Here is a 10,256-nt window from a genome sequence, read left to right on the forward strand (position 1 = left end):
ACCGTCATAAGCACGACCCGTGATCAATCTTTCTTAAGATGAGGTTGTCTTACAATTTGTTTTTCTTATTTTTATTAGGTATACCTTCGATATAACCGGTGCAGGAATTCTTTTTTCATATCTCTATCCTCATTCGACACGAATAAGGTCAAAGCTCTAATAATAGTTCGAGAAAGAAAAAGAGAAATTCAAGGTCAAAGCTCTAATAATAGTTCAAGAAAGAAAAAGAGCAATTCGATAGTGAAACAAAAACATGGGCAAATGAACATGTTGGTGAAATGTCTCTGGCTTAATTTTGTCTCTTTTCTCCATTTTATTATGAAGCAATATTGCCGACTTTGTTTCATTTTAATCCTTGAGAATCTGCTACAGATTTAACATAAATCAGCATGCATCTTAGTTTTCACATGGGAATAAACTAATGAAGGAGACAGTAAAAAGCAAGCACAACAGACTAGGATCAATGTTTGTTCCAGCCTAATTTACAATAGCCCGTCATTATTTTGTCAAACCAAATAATTAGTAATTCTAATGATTGATTTATTGTCTGTAGTTTGTATTAATTATATTATTCTGCTGTATCCCATCCCATGAGTCCAAAATGTCATGCTTTAACAGGACAGAAGCAGTAAAAGCCAATGAAGTAAACACAGTATGCATGCATTCTAAACATGATCTTAACTATTCAAGTATTCAAATCATCATAAGGGACTAATCGGGTACTAATTTGAGTGCTAACGAGCATTCATTTTGTTTCTACGAATGACTCTGCATCCTTAAATCATTAACGACAGTTTTCAGGAGCTAATGATCTGACTTATTAAATCTAATTAGCAAAGAATTAATTAACTCTCTCCCAGTTATGTACAAAATTATCCTCTAGCAAACTAATAGGCAACCAAAGTAAAGAGTAAAACCATGTGCAAGTAAATTTAATGAAACCTCATATCATACATCGAGCTAACGAAAATAGATATCTCTCGTGTCTCTGTGTGTGTGAAATTATGACTGTATTTAGCAATTTGTGCATGTAATACCTATAGCAATTAGTCGTCTGCTTATGACAAGTAATATGTGGATGATGTGGACCTCTTTGCTCCAAAACGATGAACCAAAACTAATGCCGGGCCACTGTTGCCTGCATGCTGATAACGGATAGAATAACCCCTCCAGTTCCATATACTACGGTACACAGGAGAAAGAGCGTTAAAAATATGAGTAGTGCTATTCTTACCATGTTTTTATGAGTAATGTTATTCTTACCATGTTTTTATATCACATTTATATACTACCTTATGTGGCATCTGATGTGGATAGCTACATCATTTAAATTAATCAGAATTTAATTTAAATTAAAAACATTTAATAAACCAATAATTAAAAAAAAGTTGGAATTAAATGGTGATTGAGGCGTACAAGGAGTCTTCTCCTTCCTTCCCCGTTCAAGCCTACTTCTTCTCCCGTTTTTTCTTCCACGCTAGTTCTTTTACGCCATTTTCTTTTCACCCCAGTTTTTTTCACTTTAGTATGGACTACCACCCACACCAGTACTTTTGTACCCACCCCCCTACACTACTCACACTAGACGCCTTTTTTTTTCACCCCATAGTACAAAACCCCACCTCTCATCATCGAGTAAAAAAGCTCCACCACCTCTTTCCACCTCTGGTCTCTAAGACACGCACTGATCATGGCCGACCAAGAGTACAAATTTCTCTCACGCATTGCGTAGAATTGAATAGAATTGGTGTCAATGCAAGATTGAAGTAAATTCATGTAAGTAGTGGAAGTTACCTTCGACCCACTTTTGGCAATGGAGTCAAGAACGGTGACGGCCTCCGTGAACTCGCCAGGCTTGCGGATGGAATTCAAGTGAGAGTCTGTGAATTTTGGGAGGGTTTTCTGGAAAAAGAGATTGTGGGCTTGGTTTGTCGTGGTAAGAATTCATATGGGTTGCTGAATTTGGAGGGTACTATAGGTATTGGAGGTGTGAGTAGTGTGAAGTACGTACAAAAGTACAAGAGAGGGTGTGGTAGTCCACACTAACGAGAAAAAAGCTTGGGTGAAAAAAAATGGTGTGAAAGAAGAAACGGAGAAGAAGCAGGATTGAACAGGAAAGGAAGGAGAAGATTCCTCGTATGCCACTATCACCATTTAATTCTAGTTTTTTTTTTTTAATTATTGGTTTATTTAATATTTTTAATTTAAATTAAATTCTGATTAATTTAAATGATGTAACTATTCACATTAAATGTCACATAGGTGGTATATAAATGTGATATAAAAACAGAGAAATGTTATTCTTACCATGTTTTATACCACATTTATATATCATCTTATGTGGCATCTAATGTAGACAATCACATCATTTAAATTAATCAGAATTTAATTTAAATTAAAAATATTAAATAAACCAATAATTAAAAAAAAAGGGAGGTTTAACGAAACACTCCTCATACTGTTCACTTTTAACGAAAATGATATTTTTACTCTAAAAAGTCACTCATGGTATTATTCACTTACAACACCTTTTTGTCTTTTTGACTAAAACTCAAAGTTTTCAAACCATTTTCATTAGTTTTCCCTTAAAAAAAAAAAGAAATAAATGGTGATTGTGGCATACGATGAATCTTTTCCTTCCTTTCCCGTTCAATCCTGCATCTTCTTCCACGCCATTTTTTTCACCCATGTTTTTTTCTCGTTAGTGTGGACTACCACCCTCTCTTGTACTTTTGCACCCACTTCACACTACTCACACCTCCAATACCCATCGTACCTTCCAAATTAAGCAACCCATATGAATTCTTACCACGACAAACCAAACCCACAATCTCCTTTTCCAGAAAAACCCTCTCGAAATTCACAGACTCTCACTTGAATTACCTCCGCAAGAATGGCGAGTTCAAAGAGGCCATCACCGTTCTTGACTTCATTGCCAAAAGTGGGTCGAAGGTAACTTCCACTACTTACATGAATTTAATTCAATCTTGCATTGACACCAATTCTATTCAATTCTACGCAATGCGTGATAGAAATTTGTACTTTTGGTCGGCCATGATCGGTGCGTGTCTTAGAGACCAGAGGTGGAAAGAGGTGGTGGAGCTTTTTTACTTGATGATGAGAGGTGGGGTTTTGTACTCTGGGGTAAAAAAAATAAAAAAATAAAAAAAAATAAAAAAAAACAGGCGTCTGGTGTGAGTAGTGTGGAGTGGGTGCAAAAGTACTGATGTGGGTGATAGTCCACACCAAAGTGAAAAAATCTGGGGTGAAAAAAAATGGCGTAAAAGACGAAACGGGAGAAGAAGCAGGATTGAACAGGGAAGGAAGGAGAAGACTCCTAGTAAGCCACAATCATCATTTAATTCAAACTTTTTTTTAATTATTGGTTTATCAAATGTTTTTAATTTAAATTAAATTTTGATTAATTTAAATAATATGGTTATCCACATCAAATGCCACATAAGGTGGTATATGAATGTGGTACAAAAACATGGTAAGAATAGCATTACTCTATAAATATAATCATAGAAAACACAAATAATTCATATCAATTACAATTCACTTGAAATAAAGGATCAAAGATACAATATAATGGCAACCAAAATTGGAACACTCTTTAAGACCATCTCCAACCAAAGGAGGGCCAGAGGGCTCATTTTAACCTTCTGACCCTCCAAGAAATTAATATTTTAATGAACAGTGCAAGGCTATATTTCTTACCGTCTCCAACCGAGGGTCAGGCCAAACATAGCACTATCACAAAAAACCATCTCCAACCCAGGGCCATAGTGTTAGATCCCACATCGCTCAGGGATGAGGATCATCTATGCCTTATATGTACATGCCCACATCCATATAGCACGAGGCCTTTTGGAAGCTCACTAGCTTCGAAGTTTCGGAACTCTAAAGTTAAGTGAGTTCGCCTGAAAGCAATCTCAGGATGGGTGACCCACTGAGAAGTTTTCGTGTGAGTTCCCAGAAACAAAACCATGATAGCGTGGTTGGGGCCCAAAGCAGACAATATCGTGCTATGGCGGAGTCGAGCCAGGGATGTGGTGGAGCCCGGGTCGGGATGTGACAATTTGGTATCAAAGCCAATCCATGGCCGGAAATGTGCCGATGAGGACGTCGGGCCCCTAAGGGAGGTGGATTGTTAGATCCCACATCACCCAGGGGAGGATCCTCTGTACCTTATATGTACATGCCCACCTCCATATAACACGAGGCCTTTTGGGAGCTCACTGGCTTCGAAGTTCATCGGAACTCTGAAGTTGAGTGAGTTTGTGCGAGAGCAATTCCAAGATGGGTGACCCACTGGGAAGTTCTCGTGTGAGTTCCCAGAAACAAAACCGTGATGGTGTGGTCAGGACCCAAAATGGACAATATCGTGCTACGACGGAGTCGAGCCCGGGATGTGGTGGAGCCCGAGTCGGGATGTGACACATAGGACCAAACATAATTTATTATTTTAATTGAATTACTATGGTTACTTAAATTAAATTACCTCAATAATTTTATAATTTTATGTACAACTCCCTAACTAAATTAAAGTCGTCTACTTCGATGATTTGATCCCCTAAGTTCCGTTTGGTTCCCAAGAAACCGGAAACAAGGACTTCACAATTGCTTCAGATACTCCTACTCTCTAAAACCAAACAGAACCATGAAAAAAACGAATAACAGAAAACTGAAAATATGACACCTGCTTTGAACTTGGACGTCAGACGCATTGTTTACTGAAGTGGTTTCTTCAACACTTGGAGGGTTGGTCTCAACAATCTGGCCATTCAGAAAAGAAAGCAGGACAAACCCGTTTGATTTAGTCCCTGAAAACTTGGACAACCTACGAGGAATCTTAACTTGGTGGACATTTTGCGTGTTTCTTTGAGAGGAAAGTAGTGGAAAGTCCACTTTTGACAAAGAGCGAGGGAGCTGGTGCTTGCCATGGCTTTGACGAGAGAGAGAGAGAGAGAGAGAGAGAGGGAGAGAGGAAGCAATGGACTGATGAAGTTTGAAGTGAGATATGAAGCTCATATGGAAGCCACAGATGGTATTGATTCTTGTGAAAGAGAGAAAGAGGTTGAAGATGAACCAACGGTTAGAGGTCAGCTTGTTTCATGTCTAGGCTTGCTCCATGTACCCAACTTGCCAAGTGCCATGTACCATTGTCCTTCCTTTCTATATTCTTTTTACAAAGAAACTTGTTTGTGGGCCCTTCATTTCTATCTCAATAGTTTCATTACACCGTCATGCAGTGTTATTAATAAACTTTGAACACTTATCTAAGTTCGTAAGGTATCTATTTTGCCATTTATTTATACGTTAAGCCTATAACACGTGAATTAGTAACATTATGTGACTGTGTAACATATGTGACTGTGGTTTATAAATTTACAAGTGTGAATTAGGCCAATGGGAAAGGCAACGTTTCCGTCCCCTTACACGCAAGTTGAATCTCTCACCCCTGTAATTAGAGTAGCTTATCAAATGAAAAATATTCAGTTTGCAAGTTTTGTGCCATATAAACTTTCAAATTTAAAATTTCCACCAAAATTTGTTCGAAAGTTGTCATACAAGCGACAGACAATCATCTTTTATGTCTTGTATATTCAAAATCTTGAACAAAATTGATTACTTGCAGGGATTAAACTGATGCTACCAACTGAAATCAACACAAAGAAGAACCAGGTCAATCCTACGTATCCCTACCAAAAAATAATAAAGAAAAAAAGGTCAATCTTGTATGCAGTCATCTCGAGCGTTGGTTTGCATTGTCCAGCGAGGTCCCTTCATCTTGATCATGGGATAGAACAAAATCGGGCACCTCTTCAACATCCTGTGCAGGCTGATGGACAATGAAGGGAAGGTCATTAAACATGGCAATCTTGTTAATCCGGAAATTCAAAGACATGCACAGAAACTTTACAAACTTCCATAGTTGCAACAGATGCCATAACAGAAAGTCAATGATCATAACCAAGCAAAAAATCTTTCCTGCCCACGTTCCACACGAAAGGTATCTACAATAAAGAAATTAAGCAATTAGTAACCCTTGCCCCTAAGATGTTTCTGCATATCGACATAATTATGTAAGGACATGAAGTTCTAAATCCACCACCGCCTCCGGATCAAGTTTACTTCATCCAATTAAGGCAGCTTAAATAAAAATCACCGTCACATTTTACAACAACAAAGTACACAAACATTCCCTCTCCCCTCCATCTTGCGATCATTATAGGCTAATGGAACTAGAGATACAACATCCGGCATTCTAAATGCAAAAATAATCACCAGTGCATCCTTTTCACCCCAAAGCGGTGAGGAAAAACTCAAATTGATCACTGTGCTTTTACAGACATTGATGTGATGAAGAGAACAGACAATTCACACTCTATGCACAATGAATTTGTTCTAAGAACCAGACTTAGCCAAACATCTGTATGAGTACGCAATTTAGAAGAAAGCTCTGAAAAACACACCGTGAGAATCGTTGTAAAAGATTTTGATTTGAGCATTTCAAGGCACGGTCAAAAACAATTTATGTCCGTTTTGCCACATCATGCCAATTGTACAGTGCCTTCATGTAGAAACAAACAAATAAACAAGGAAGCACATTTAACCACTGCATTAGTAGTCAACTTTGCCTAAAGATCACAATCAATGACAGTGTACTCACACGACCTGTGCATTTCTTATGGGTCAATTCTAGGAAGTACAGATATTGCCTTCTCTATTGCTTGAACCATATCACTGGGATCTGGTTTTGCAAGTACAATCATGTCATCTGGAAGTACCTATGTACAGAAATGACGTTAGCTAAAATCTCAAACAAGCCTAGATTCCACAAACACTATTCTACTAAGAGGTGGAAGATTTCACATATCATACCTCTGGGACGCCTCCTACATGTGGACTGACTGTTAATAATCCACAACTTGCAGCCTCTAAGATCGCTATGCAAAAAGCTTCTGTTAAAGAACTGCAATAAGGGTAGAAATTGTATCAGGAAAAAAATACAACAGAAGCAAGCATGCATGAGAACCGTACAATAAGTTGATTTCCCTATATGTTGGTACAAATTCCTGTAGTTGTGAAGTTGTGACACTTTCCCCATAGTTTTAACAGTAAGCTAGTCAGAAAAAGAACCATGTAAAGATGTATATGCAAGCTATTGCAGCTCCTAATTTACTTATGTTTCAAATTTTGTTAATAGTATCACCGCTTTGGTAGCACCACTGTTTAACTTCAGAGAATCTAATTCTTGCTGCTGTACTATTCCTATTAAAGAAAGAGAGAGCCAATTTGACCAGCAGTAAAGTCAACTACCAAAATCCAACATTAATTTTTTAACATAATTTGGTGTAGTTACAAAAGAAATTACACAAACTGTTCTCCAGTTCTTGAAAGAAGAGGAAGAAAGAAGAGATTGACAAGCACCTGTTTAAGAATATATGGCCAAAAATTAGGCCAGATCGTACTTTAGAGAGTTGCACGGCTCCTAGCATCTCAACTCGATCTTGAAGAGAATGTTTTTCCCTCATCTCTTCCAACCGCACACGTTTAGGTCCATCTCCTCCAACAATGAAACAAACCTTACCACATATTTCTGAATGAAATGATTGAGTGCTCATTAACTATGCCAATAATTACATCAATGATGCTATGCTTCAAACCACCCTCAACATTTTCGTTATAATAAAAGCATCCCCCTTAGGTTATGGCTTCATGCAACAAAATTATTTTACAGGAAATGCTGCCAAGTTATGCAAGCATAGAAATATTGATGTGCACACGGAAGTCCTTGTCAATATCAAAATTCATCAAACAGAAACGCATATTAGAAATGTAATATCTCATATAATGCTATGTCAAAATAACTCACATTAGGGTATAAACGGCATACTTCTGGAATGACTTCAACAGGAAGATCTGCACCCTTTTCGGTAAACCAATCTACTTATAACGACAATTACAATTTCATGACTACTCAGTCGTTCTGGTGCAGGCTTGAACATAGCTGTGTCAACAGCAATAGGTATTACAAAGACCTTTTTCTGGTGGCAAACCTGACCTTAGCACTGTGTTTTACTTGCTTGTATGAGAAACACAAATGGCCTGACTTACTTCTGCCAAAGTAAACTGCAATACCTTGTTCATGTGTATGCTTCCCACATCAGCAAAACCATAGAGTGAATGATCAGTAAATACGACTTTGTACCCCATTGTGCGTGAGTGCATCAAAGCCACATGGCAAAGAGTTGAGAAAGCTTGATGTCCGTGTACCAGTGATATTTTTTGTCGAATACGATAGTCCTCACTATTGGAAGTGTCCCATAAAAGGTGGGAAATGTATTCTGCATGAGAAATGGTTTCCATGGTACATAATACACTTTCAGACCACCTGTCATATATCTCACCCTAGAACGATTATTGTAGGCATGAGTCATTACGACCACCTGAACACTCAAGCAATGAAAGTTCACCTAGTCAACAACTAATTAAACAAAGGAAGCTGACTTGTGTCATGAAAGAATTTCATTGATTTATAACTCAAAAGTTCACTTGGCAGCTAAACTGTTCCAATCACATTACAAAATAACGCGTGAGTATCTACTAAATTATTGGGCACAACCCGCCTCCATGTTATTGATCATTACTCTAAAAAAATGGAGGTCCATCTAATGCTCCCGTAACCACGATGGGAGCTGCAACATTATGTAATGGAAATGCAACATGAAAGCACTGTGAAGTAATAAATCAGCAGTTGAAATTCGAACTTCCACTTTTCTGCTAAATAACTAAAGATACAAAAACACACATGCAGAACCCAGAAAGTGAAGGAGAATGTGCATACTGACTTTGTGACCAAGCTTGAGAAGGCATTGTGTGAGATAATAGCTGTGATTCTCCACCCCACCAAAATTGGGATAGAAAAAATCAGAGACCATCAAAATTCTATGCCTTTTCCACTCGCTCATTTCTTCAATTCAATTTCCTGCAATTAATTGAACCAAAGAAATTCAATCTTTATGAGAAAATAAATAAATTAATAAGCACTACCGCTTGTTGTAAACAACTGACTTTTGTTATGATCCGAACCCAGATGAAATAATGGCAAACTACGTTGCAATAAAATCGAGAGTTCAATTATGTAAAAATCTGAGCTTTGATTTGGGGATTCGATTAGATTTTGTTGTAGCTAATGAGCTTAAAATTTGAAATGGGATTTGTGAGAGAGAACGAGAGAGCCAAATTACTTGAAATTACAGGGCAGCTGGAAAAGGAAGCTGAAGGCTTTGGTGAATTTGATAAATCGCTTATCAAATTTGCAATCCCTAATTTGAGAAATTGGCATTGGGGGCGGAGAGAGAGAAACAGAGCGCGCGCATGCGCAAATGGAAGTTCAATTTCTGGTTAAACGGCTTTTTTTTTTTTCTTTTTTTTTTTTGTTATGACATATTTTACTACAAAAACAACAGCAGCCAACCTATGACGTATTTTACAACAAAAACAACAACAGCCAAACTTTATTACACTAATTATGTTCGATATGAATTCTTGAATATCACTGCATTTTAAAATGTAAAATAATTTCTTATCATGTTGAATCCTTATAAAAAGATAAAAAAAAATAAAAACCGACCTCAATCCAATATCTTAAATTTTCTAAGATATTCTTTAGTGAAAAAAATTTTATGATAATTTTTATTTTTGGGATGTAAAGTGACTTTAATCTTTTTCTCTCTCTCAACAGATGTTTATAGCTGTCAACTTGTATATTTTTTTATTCATATAAAATTCTCAATGTTTTGCCATATAACGTAGTACTGGGAATTATGTGATGAAGCGAAACTTTACAGTTGGCAGAGCAGGTTTATCCACTTGTGCATCTGAGAATTATTTACTTTTAATTTCTTTGAAATGAGTTTATATCTGAATAGCTACTTTATATAATTTAGAACATTTATTTTTTGTATTTGTGTGTTAATGTTCGGTTTTCCTTCTCGCAATATCACAATTTTTATTTTGGTGGGGGGCAATTAGTTGAGTAGGACTCACATAATCATAAGAATATTAATTTTTTTCATCAAAAATTGGTCTGCATGAGGAGAGATGTTTTAGTGTGACAGAAACAAGATTAGATCAACCAAGTGTTACAATATAAATAGTTGAAAATTTGAAAAAAATAAATTGTATCTTAACTCTTAATGCATCAGCTAGTGTTTTCGGCACACTAAAATATTCTCCCCGGTGGG

At 36.9% G+C, this 10,256-nt stretch overlaps 1 pseudogene; it reads right to left on the bottom strand.

Moving 5' to 3' along the window:
• Window positions 1–5,500: 5,500 nt before the first annotated feature.
• On the bottom strand, window positions 5,501–9,562 carry LOC103964592 (annotated as a pseudogene).
• Window positions 9,563–10,256: the final 694 nt, after the last annotated feature.

Source organism: the organism of the source record quoted next, unplaced genomic scaffold, assembly GCF_019419815.1.
Source record: "Pyrus x bretschneideri cultivar Hongxiangsu unplaced genomic scaffold, Pyrus_bretschneideri_v1 Contig5, whole genome shotgun sequence".
NCBI lineage: Eukaryota > Viridiplantae > Streptophyta > Magnoliopsida > Rosales > Rosaceae > Pyrus > Pyrus x bretschneideri.